Below are 10,814 nucleotides of genomic sequence, written 5' to 3'. Positions count from 1 at the left end.
TGGTGAGGGCCGCGCCGGTACCGCGGGGCTGTCATGGCTGCCGGCGGGGGGTGGCCCCGGGGAGGGGGGGTGAGGCTGAGGCTGACAGAAGGAAACGCCACGGGCGCGCCTGAGGCGAGGTCCGGCCGCGGGGCTGGGTGAGGGGCGTCCGGGGCCGGGAGCCTCTGACGGGGGCGGCAGCGGCGGCCGCCGCCGGCCTGGAGGAGGCCGGAGAGGCAGGCCCGGACTAACCTGCCTCGTCTTTCTTTTCCAGTCGCGGCCAGCTGGTGTGTAAGCTTAGGCTTACCTTTTGGATGGACGGGAACGTTAATCAAAAAGCTTTGTTTTGTGAGAGCCTTCAGGGGAAACACGGTATATCCTATTTATTTTGTTCTTGAGTGTGAACTTCTAATGTCCTCCAGTAGCTAATCAGCTGTCACAGGCTTTCTGGTATTGGCTAAAACACCTTACTCAATGCACACTCGGGAGTTCATTTCAGCCTTAAAACAGTAAATATTTAATAGGTTTTTGCAGTCAGTCCAAGTTTAGACAAGGAAAATGCGCCTTTTCCTGCTGCATTTGAAGTAAGAATGGGTGTAATAAACTCAGCGAGCTTTAAGAAAATTGAAGGGATGTGCATTTGAAGGTAGCACGTTAGACACCATTTCTTGATGTCCACCTCATGAGGCATACTCACATTGGTCGAAATCTCTCAATTTTATTTCTTACACAAACAGTCCACATCCAGCCTTTTATCTGGGTTCGATCAAAATACATCTTACTCCTAAAAAGGTAACTTTTTTTTTTTTCCTGAAAGGAAGTGACAAAATCAGGTTAAAGTAATTATGTTTGCTGAAATAAAACTGTGAATTCAGGTGTGCTACTGAAGTTAGAGTATCCTACCCTTTGTTGCAAATGTATTCTTTTTTTCTCAGTCATGTTTTTGCTGTGATCATTCTAAATTAAAACAATAAGGCAATCGTTAGCTGGAGAATTAAGCTTACTACACAGAGAGCAGAAATCACCAATGTTCCAAAATGGTATGTGAAACTCAAACTGATATTTCTGCTGCCCTCGAGTCATGCCTTACTCCTCTTCCAAGGCAGTTAGAAATTGATGCATAAGTCGGGTTTCTATATTCATATGTAAGCACCTTAAAAGTACAGACAATAACAATTTCTGTTACTTGGTTATCAAATAGAATGTTTTTCATGATAAGGGATTTTATAACTGGATATTTTTCAGTAGATGGTTTGTGCAGTGTTTTGCAGCAGATTGGGTTTTCAATTCTGCATCTAATTCTGCAGGTGCATCAAATGCTGCAATATTAACCATTTATTAAGGTTCTCTACCCCTTTTTGCACTCATGTAAACAATGAATTTTAACTAGAGATTCTGCAGTAACTCACCTTTTGCATGTGCTTTTATTCCACTAAAAGTTGAATCCCAGGTACCTACAAACTGTCATTGGTGAGCTTTATATTAAGTGTTTGGTGGTGGTTGATAAAACATTTGGGAGTTTCTTCACTTTAAGAACATTTTAAGAAAAGTGTTTAGGAATACATTTCCAACAAAGGGAAGAGAGGTAACAGCACCGCAAGAGATACCAGCCTGACAGTTTTATAGTTTGAAACAAATGCCCAATGCTGAACTCTAAATCAGGATGTTTTTTACGTAAAAGTACCTAAATGACAGCAGCTGAATGAAGTTGTTGGGCAAAATTATTGCTGATACAGTTTTTTAATGACATAGTAGTGCAGCCAAGACAGAAATATATAACTGTTTGTGTTTTACAGCATTCCAAGTAGAATAATCTTAGCTGCTTTTGCAACAGTAATTCCTTGAGTCAGGAAATCTCAGTTGCTGCCATTCAGTTTCAACACTACAGTTCCCAGGCTACAAAGGAACATATTTTGCAACGTGCAAGTTTTAAAAGGAGGCTGATGGATTGCTTACAAAATAAAAGCTTTCATTAAATTTATTTCAGGGTTCTTTATTAGAATAATAACATTTCTTGGCAGGTAATTCTATCAATAGTTGTTCACACCTTATTTTGACTTTGAAAAATCCAATGTCCACAAGAAATAATCTCTCCCACAGGTAATTAAATGTGCAAATTTCAAGAACAAACAAGCAAATAAATCTCACTCTAGTATAAGTTTAACATTTGACTATTTTTTACTTCCTGTCCGCTGTTACATCAACAAAATCATAGCATTCTACTGTATATGATAATTGATATAGCAAATAATGGCAAGTCACCTGCAGTGAAAGGTAATATCTATTTTTAAAACAGAAATTGGGTAAATCTACATATGCTCATAAATTTGTCCCCTGTTATTGTAGCTGTGTGCACAGCTGCCTCTGTTATTTTTCCCAGTGGTGTTCTCGGGCACCATTTCTTGATTTGTTTGTGCAGTTGCAATATTTACATTCAGATAATAGCATACAATAGAACAGTGTGCTCAGAACTGGACTCTCAATTTTTGCTGACATATGCTATATTATTGCAGTTGTGATCTCATTAGAAAAAAAATTACATTTTCAAAAATGTCAGGTTTCCCAGAATTATGAAAAGTATACAATCCTTTTTTTATTCTATTCTTAAGAATTTATACAGAAGCCCTGATTCCCTGCCTTGTTGTACCAGTTCATGTCACAGGACATTTGGCATAAAATTGATGTGATTAAATTGCAAGAGTAGAACTACCAGCATCCAATTGCCCAAACTCTTTTGTTTTATGTGCATTTTCTCCCTTGGATTAACGTGTTAGTCTTAGAACGTTGGTGCACATTTTAAATACATTAAGTTAAATTTCCAATTTACAAAGCTTTGAAAAAAGCTGTTGGCAAGTGATATTATCATATGGCAAATACAGACTAATTTAAATGGAATATCATTTTAGACTAAATAGTAAAGTTACATTCCTCTGAAGGCAACACGAGAGAACAGAAATATGCAGAATACAAGCATACCCTTTTCTTCTAATCCAACAGTCCGAAGAACAATGTCAGCATTGAGATTCTCGCTAAGGCATAGTTTTTTTCTTCTGGCTGGTTGAAGTATACAGTGAACTACAAAGACATTCCCTTTATGGTGACAAAATCTTGGATAAGAATTAATAAGCAGTGGATGACTGATCTGTTTATGGTTGCCTAGAGAGTTAATGTGAACAGTTAAGCACACTCGAAATTGCTCATCATGTAATACTAATGAAATCCTTCCTAAACCTTGTAAAAACATTCCCAAATCCTTCTAAATTAAGTCTGTTAATGCAATTAATCCAAACAGTTGCATTGTTCAGGGAATGTGTTCTGGTTATGAATTCCTGGTCTGCCAGTGATTTTTGAAGGTCATGCGTAGTTGATATGGATGCATAGTTAAATTATTTTGTCAGTTATCTCAAAATAAATAATGCCTTGAGTGCTGGGATCCTTTTATTGGTGGGAAGTTCTTACTTTCCATTACAGAAAACATACTATTGTAACTTTATTTTTTACAGCTGTAGTTATTGTAAAGATATAAAGCAAGGATGTTCTTTGGAAATTGCAGTAGAGTATCAATATAAAATTATGAACTACGTTGTGAATAACAGTTTTAGTGTGGGATTTTCTTGCATTTATTTCATTGTTGCAGCCGCAATAAAATGCTACAATTTACGTACTATTCTCACTGAACATGCAGTATACGTTGAAAATACTTCCAATTAATGGATTGGAAGTAAAAGGGATAGTTGAAACTTAATACTACCATCTTAATTTATACCAGTTGAAAACTGGACACAGATAAGCATATTCCTATGGTTCCGATTCATACACTAAACAACAAGGTAAATTTCTTATTTATAAGTTTAATACATTCTACTTTATGTTATGAAAGCAGGACATGATTTAGAGGACAGAGAGAGGATACAAAAAAAAACCCCAAACCACTTTATGTGTGCAATTTGTGCAATTATATTTTAAAAGTTCACTAATATTTTGATATTGTCACCAGGATTTCCCTGCGTAGTGATTAATAATATGACAGATTTACCTGTCAATTACTGTCTGGCTGTAAGCAAGTCACCACTCTTTTAGAAAAAAATAGCTTCTTATCTCTGATTCAATTCTGGATTTCCCTAGAGATGAAAAAAACCAATAATCTTTGAAAATCTTGGTTAGTTTGACAGCAGAGTAATTTTGCCATTTTCAATCCAGAATTAGATGTGGATTGCTTTCAAACACTAAAAATCATACTTCTTTCCTAAGAGACCTTTGTACAGTGTTAATCTCTTACCCTTTGCTGGCAAAAAAAAAAAAAAAAAAAAGAAGAAGAAAAAGCAGAACTAATCGATCTGAAATCTGAATTTTTCTTCTGTTCAGACCAAAGGGTTAAATCCACAAGAGGGAATTAGGCTTAAAAGGAGAGAGGCAAGCTATTCACACTCCCTAAAATTCAGTAATAAATGAGGTCCATCGACTGTACTATATTTGCAAGGTAATGGAAACTCTGAACTCCCTATCTGATCAATGGCAAAAGGTAGGCACCTCACCAGACAGTGATTTAGAGCAGAGGCCTCATTAAGTTTTTCTCTCCATTAGCCACACAGGGAACAATGCCAGTTTCTGCTATTGGATACCCTGCTGTGTAACTTCAAGGAGTCAGGTATTTTCCTTACACAGTGTAAGGGGAGAGTTAATGTCTAAGAATATGATTCACTTGTATGCTGAGCCAGGTACTGTCTGGAAGTGCCATGCAGTTGCCTGGATGCCTCTCTGCACTCTGGATTCATAGCCGTGAACCACCTCCTTTGGTCAGATATCCAAGCAAAGCAATTTTTTCAAAAAAGAGAATGTGGCACCTTCCTTAAGCTGCTATAGCAATCCATTGATACCTGGTTAATCAGTGGTGAATCCTTCCCCTGGGAAGTGGAAAGTGATTGATCCTAGAGTTTCTAACTCCTGAGAAGGTATGCAGGAGAGTAGAATAGACAGTGTTCTGAACTGAGGCTAACTCCATCTCTCTTATCAGAGTGCTTTTACTTTGCATAACCTAATTTCTTTTTAACTAGAGCAGCGACTGGAACCAAGGTCATTTAGATTAGCCTGGAATTATCAAATCTAGTTTTCAGCATCTGACTGCTGAACATAGCCACCTCAGATGTCATGTTTTGTAATATAACTATCTCTGGAAGGATATTCTGATTTTAGGCTGTGATCTTGCCGTTAATTGTAACAGGAGGTTTTGAGAGTATGAATTTAATTTTGGCTTGTTGGGAGTGAATCTGCGTCTTACTGATGTAGTTATTTAGTTATGTTATTAAGTATTCAGTATCCATCTACACCCAATATTTTATTATTTTTTTTATTTTTTTTTATTGAAAGGAAATGCTTTACTACTAAAGAGATTCCTCTTTCTCCATCAGAGTACCTAATAATCCAGTGATAATGGCAGTTCCTTTGGTGGCAGGAGATCAGCAGTCCATATGCTGCAACAAATTAGATCAAGTGCTTTGAACCTAGCTGTATTATTCCTTGTGTGACTATTTTAAGCCAGGAGAAGAAAGAGTTGTGGAGACCACTACAATATTATCCTCACCATGTTTCTGTTCAAAAGTTGACCTGGTAAACATTACAAGAAACTACACCTCTTGGAGCAGACTCCAAAAGCAAGATATGTAGAGATAGTTAGTCAATTCCATCTACATATGAGGTACAAAGAAACTGGTATCTTCAAGTCTTAATGCTTGTGCACAACCTAGGGGCAGAAAATTGGCTACAGCAGAGACACAGCTTCCTGGTAACATAGGTATGTTCAAGGCTAGGCAGCACTGATGTTGAATGTGTGAAGCCCTAGGTTTTGACTTCTTATGTCCTCTGAGATCAAACTATTACAGACTAAGTATTATATTTTTGTGTGTGTTAGAAAGCAAAACTGGAGAAAAAGATCTGAAAATACATGGATTCCTTCAGAAATGTTCTGTGTATTACACAAATTATGACATTTCAAAGTTCCACAACCATATTAAGCAATATCAAATTTCTTTCCTGAATTTTTCTTTATGAAATATTATGCCCAAAGGAGAAAACATCTTTTGCAGTTCTTAAATTATAGAGTAATGTTGGAGAAGAATTGACCCAGACCCACCCTAAATTCAGAAATAAAATGTTTGGAAAATAATTGAAAAACCCCAAAGTTATTTTATAAATTTTTACTGAAAATTATAGGCTCCTTAAAGGCTCTTATTCCCTTCCCAGATAAATCACCTGCTTGCTTTTAGATACTCAAATCCGTCAGCATAGGTGCTTCTACCCATTCACAATAGCATAATCTAATTTACAGTCATAGTTTAACTTCATTTGGAGAAACAAGTCTGACAGCAATGTGCAACTGCCTCAGGGTGGGAAGAGCAGATCTTACTGAAGCTGGATATTCATGGCATAAGTACAGACAACCTACCTAGCAACTTAGGAACAGTGCTTAGAACTTTATTGCATCTTGAGACACAGTTCAGTGCCAGTAGTCTTCCTGGTTTTGTTGATGGATATTGGCTCCTCCCAAATCAAGTAAAAGTTACTACATTTGTCTGGAGCAAAAAGAAAATATTTAAAAGTTGTAGTAATTTATTCAAAGGGTAAAGCCTTGAAGATGTTTAAGAAAAAGTGTCCAGCAGTGCCTCTAGGCTGTCTACATGCTAAAACAGATGAAAGGAAAAAGGAGAAAATTGGTACCTGGAGAGACGCAGAAACATTCTTTGTAGCCTTCTTGCCAATATTGCATTTATACGTAGAGTGCTCTGAGGTGTATTCTCTTACACTGGATGTTTTACATGTAAGATTAACACCTCAAGGAAAAATAAGAGAATTTAGGAGAAGATGATCTTGGGATGAATAACCTGCCATTTTTCCTTCAGGTTTAGGTGTTGTTCTTTAATGCTGTCCTGAAAAACATTAGGATAATATTTGTTGAAGCATAGATAGTATTATAAGATCCATGAAACTCTAATAACAGACCAAAATAAGTGAAGTTTGCTGGGCAAAATACAATGAGGGCCATAGCAAAAACTCTCCTAGCAGATGCAACCGGTTTTTACTTCTCTGTTACACAAATACTATGATTCCTAGTACCTTGCTGCAAGCCTTTATCAGCTGCATGTGTATATGCAGCACTCCATTTTAATTAGCCCGAAGATTCAAGGCTTAGAAGGAATAGCAGGGGTCTCTAATTATCTTCACAAACTAGTGATCTGCCCAGAAGATGAGGAATGAATAAGCATTAAGCAGTCAGAGGCCAGTATTCAATCAGAGAGAGAAGCGCGGAGAATGGAAGATAAAGAAATATAATTTTCACTGACTAGTCTGGGCCTTGAAAATTACTAAAAATAATCCTTCTTTAGTAAAACACACCGATTCTAGACAAAGAGATTTTTTATTCTTATCAGTAGTGTTGGACTAGATATTCTAGGATGATTTTTTCTCATGTCTGTGCCATATTTCTGATACTTTTATTTTAAATCTATTTGTTTAGGCATCAGTAGCATTTCTTGAAGGACTCTTAGGAAAATAATGTTTTCCAAGCATTGTTTATAATTTTACAGTCCAAGTTCCAGGGAAATAAAGAGTATTCTTTCCTTCCCTTGAAAAAATTTATGACATTGGGATTTAAATCATTGCTATTCACAAACTGGCCTTGACAAAAAAAAGGCTGAGGATTATCTCTTTAGCAACTTTTGAATCAAAGCTGCATTATTGATATGAAGCTAAAAAGGCTTTGCAGTTCTTTATATAATTAAAAGCAACTGTTATTATGGAAATTTTTCGGAACAGCTGTTGGATTGGAAGAAAGGTTACACTCTTCTCTATCAGTAATCCCTTTAAATCTCTGACATGATTCATAGCTCCTCAAACAATGCCGGTAAATCAAACAAAACTGGATGCCTTCCATACATATATTTATTACTTGCACCCCTATCAGCAAGTCATGTAAGAATGCAATAACAGAACTCAAACTAGCTAGTGGAAACAATGTGAGTGTCCCTTTTAATGAATTTTATTTCTATTTTCGTTTTCATTTTCTAAAATACTCATTTTGTCCAAAAGTGGTGTCTGGCTTCCTGATGAAGCCATACAAGCGCTGGCCCAAAGAGCTTACAATTGCCACTTTATTCTTGAACATCAGTCAACGGTAACAGATTGGAAGCAAGGATAGACCTTGCTGAGTTTGGTAAAGGCTAGAGACAATTTTGAAGTAGGATAAAAAGCTTTAGCTCTTTATGAATTTCTGCCTTTCCTCATGGAGAGTGGAAAAAGACTTTTTCCTTCTGGCTGGAAAGAAGCAGCGTATCAGTACTGCAGCTGAGGTTTTCATTTCGTTCCTGGCTTTCAAGCCGGGGAGAGCTTTCAAAAGGGGAGAAGGACCAGCCAAGATTTTTTTTACCTCAAGGGGTTAGAAGTACTAGGGAGCAGAAGGAAGCAAAAAAGAAAACAAGCGTGGGCCTCAAAGACCAGAATAGGTTAATGAGTTGCTGGGTTTCAGACTGTATTTTGTAGACGTGAGGCAACTCAGAAGCAAAGAAACCTGGGCTTGTACAGAAGCAAGAAGATGCTTCTTTTTCAAAGTCCAGCTACTGGGGTGGAATAACCGCATGCAACAAATGCTGCCGTAGGGACGGACTGGCGGAGAAGCAGTGCTGCCGGTCGGGTCTGAAGGCGTCCTGCTGGTCAAATGGAAAATGAGCCAGCAGTGCACCCTTGTGGCAATGGGGGCTAACCGCATTCAGGGCTGCTTCAGGTGGTGTATGGGCACCAGGTCAAGAGAAGCGGTTGTTTTTGTTTAGTTAGCACGCGTGAAGCCACATCCAGACTCCTGTGTGTAGTTTTGGATTCCTCAGCACAGGAAGACATTGACAGACTAGAGAGAGTCCAGCCGAGCTCCACCGATATGTTTAGGAACTGGAGCACATGATGAACGGCGAGAAGCTGAGAGCAGTGTTTGCTTAGCAGAAGGGGAGGGCAAGGCTTTCTACGCATTGCTGCATTCACCTGTTTAAGGAAAGGGGAAGTTGTTAAGGATGCAGAGGGGCTCTTCTCGGAGGCGCACAGCAAAAGCACAAGAGGCAATGCAATACATTCAGGAAAGCAAATTTTTACTATATAAGAAAAAGAATTCATGAAAAGGGGTTAAGCACGAAGAGTAGGTTATCCAGGGTGCATGTGAAATCTCCGCCCTTGGAGGCTACTCCTGGGGAAAACCCTGTGGAACCTGATCTCACTTTGAATATTGCCTTGCTTTGAGTGGGACATTAGACTAGGTGAACAACAGAAGTCTCATTCTGTGAGTCTAAGATGCACCCTCTTCATCAGTGAGATTTCTCTCACTGTGTTTTTGAATTCTATGTGAAATTCTTCATGTTACTTAAATAAATTTCAAATCATATTTTGCACAGGCTGCAGCCCTTAGTTATTTTTCCCCCTTCTGATAATGAAATACTGTATCTAAGAGGTGTTGGCAGAGGACTGTCAATAAAGAGTCGCTGATTAAACTGCTAGAGCAGTAAGAGGTGGGCTTCTGTGCAATAAAGTTTCTCATGATTTGTGAAGTGGGGAGAATGTTGCTTTGGCAGCAAGGTTGTTTGGCAGGGTATAACCTGATAGAAACTGATGAGCAAAGTGTTTCCAGAAGTCCTGGAAAGTTCAAAAAGACCAAAACCTTGCTTTTTGGATGTACTTTTACAATTTAAGGGTTGGCAACACTGCAGCACTATGAATGATTTATTCCTTTGCCTTCGGATGTTTTGAACTCTCTTTACTGTATTTCAAGCTTTTGCCTTCAGTTCCCTTATGCAGACTTCATAAATGGTGAGAATTTTGTATTAATAGAGTGTGGCCCATCAGAGGCTAAGGAGGGTTGTTGAGAAAGTAGTTGTGAACTGTGCCCGTTCTACTACCCATCTTAAGTCAGATCTAAGGAAAAAAGAAGCTGTGTAAAACAGTGGATAAAAGTATCAGCACTGTAAAAGGTGTTAGACACTGGAGTAACTAGGGAAAGATTGGTTACTACTAAGTAGGATCTGGAGAGGAAAAAACCCAACCTGAAAGAACTACATAAAATAAAGCAAAGATAGCCTGTAACTGGACTTCAGAAGCACACTGGATGAAGATTTATATCTACTAACAACATGAATAATATCTGAATCATGAAAGTACACAGTAAGAAGCTGTCCAAAGACATAACCAATTACAGTAGTCTTGGATTTGAGCAGACTGCTGTCTTGAAAAGTAAGGCCCCTGGAATCTTTTTGTAATAGTGGGAAGCTTCAACTATGGCTTACAAGAGATGATGTAAAATATTTAAATAAAGGGAATAAACCCTGTTGAAATTCACAGTGACCACTAAATGTCCTATTTTATATTTGTTTTCTCCAAGGGGCAAAAACCTTGCTTTGATCATCTATAGACTGATTTACCAGAAGGGAAAACTACACCAACAAACTATGACAGAAGAAGGGATGCAAACCACTAAAAAAGAGGCGGTGATACCAGGTAGGTAAGAACAACATTACCTAAATCATTATCTGGGGGAAAAATTATCTCGAGAATCCTCTGTCTGTAGAAGTCTCTGTCCAAAGTAACTTAAATACAGTTCAGTTAGTGCTAAATAGATTTTGCCCTCAAAGGTGCAGAGGAAGCTGACTTCTCATAAGTCACTTTCAGCCTAATTTGCTCTGGTTTGGGAGCACTTTAAGAAAAATAGGTTGCTTTCTTCTAGGAGTTGAAGGTTTTGAGTCGTCTTTTTTTTTTTTTTTTTTTTTAAACTGAGAGTTTGTATCTATCTCAGTTAATTCATTAGGGCT

General features: G+C 38.0%; 1 long non-coding RNA gene across 1 annotated transcript in view; it reads left to right on the top strand.

Annotated features, from left to right (window-relative positions):
* Positions 1-258: 258 nt before the first annotated feature.
* Positions 259-10,814, top strand: part of LOC126052235 (uncharacterized) — a 68,552-nt gene continuing 57,996 nt past the window's right edge. Inside the window, exons 1-2 of the long non-coding RNA XR_007509986.1 lie at positions 259-351; positions 10,388-10,503. This is a non-coding gene — a long non-coding RNA (uncharacterized LOC126052235). The remainder of the gene's footprint in view (positions 352-10,387; positions 10,504-10,814) is intronic.

This window comes from Accipiter gentilis, chromosome 3, assembly GCF_929443795.1.
Source record: "Accipiter gentilis chromosome 3, bAccGen1.1, whole genome shotgun sequence".
NCBI classification, from domain to species: domain Eukaryota; kingdom Metazoa; phylum Chordata; class Aves; order Accipitriformes; family Accipitridae; genus Astur; species Astur gentilis.
Note: the sequence above shows the minus strand (reverse complement) of the source record. Positions and strands in the feature narration are given on the sequence as shown.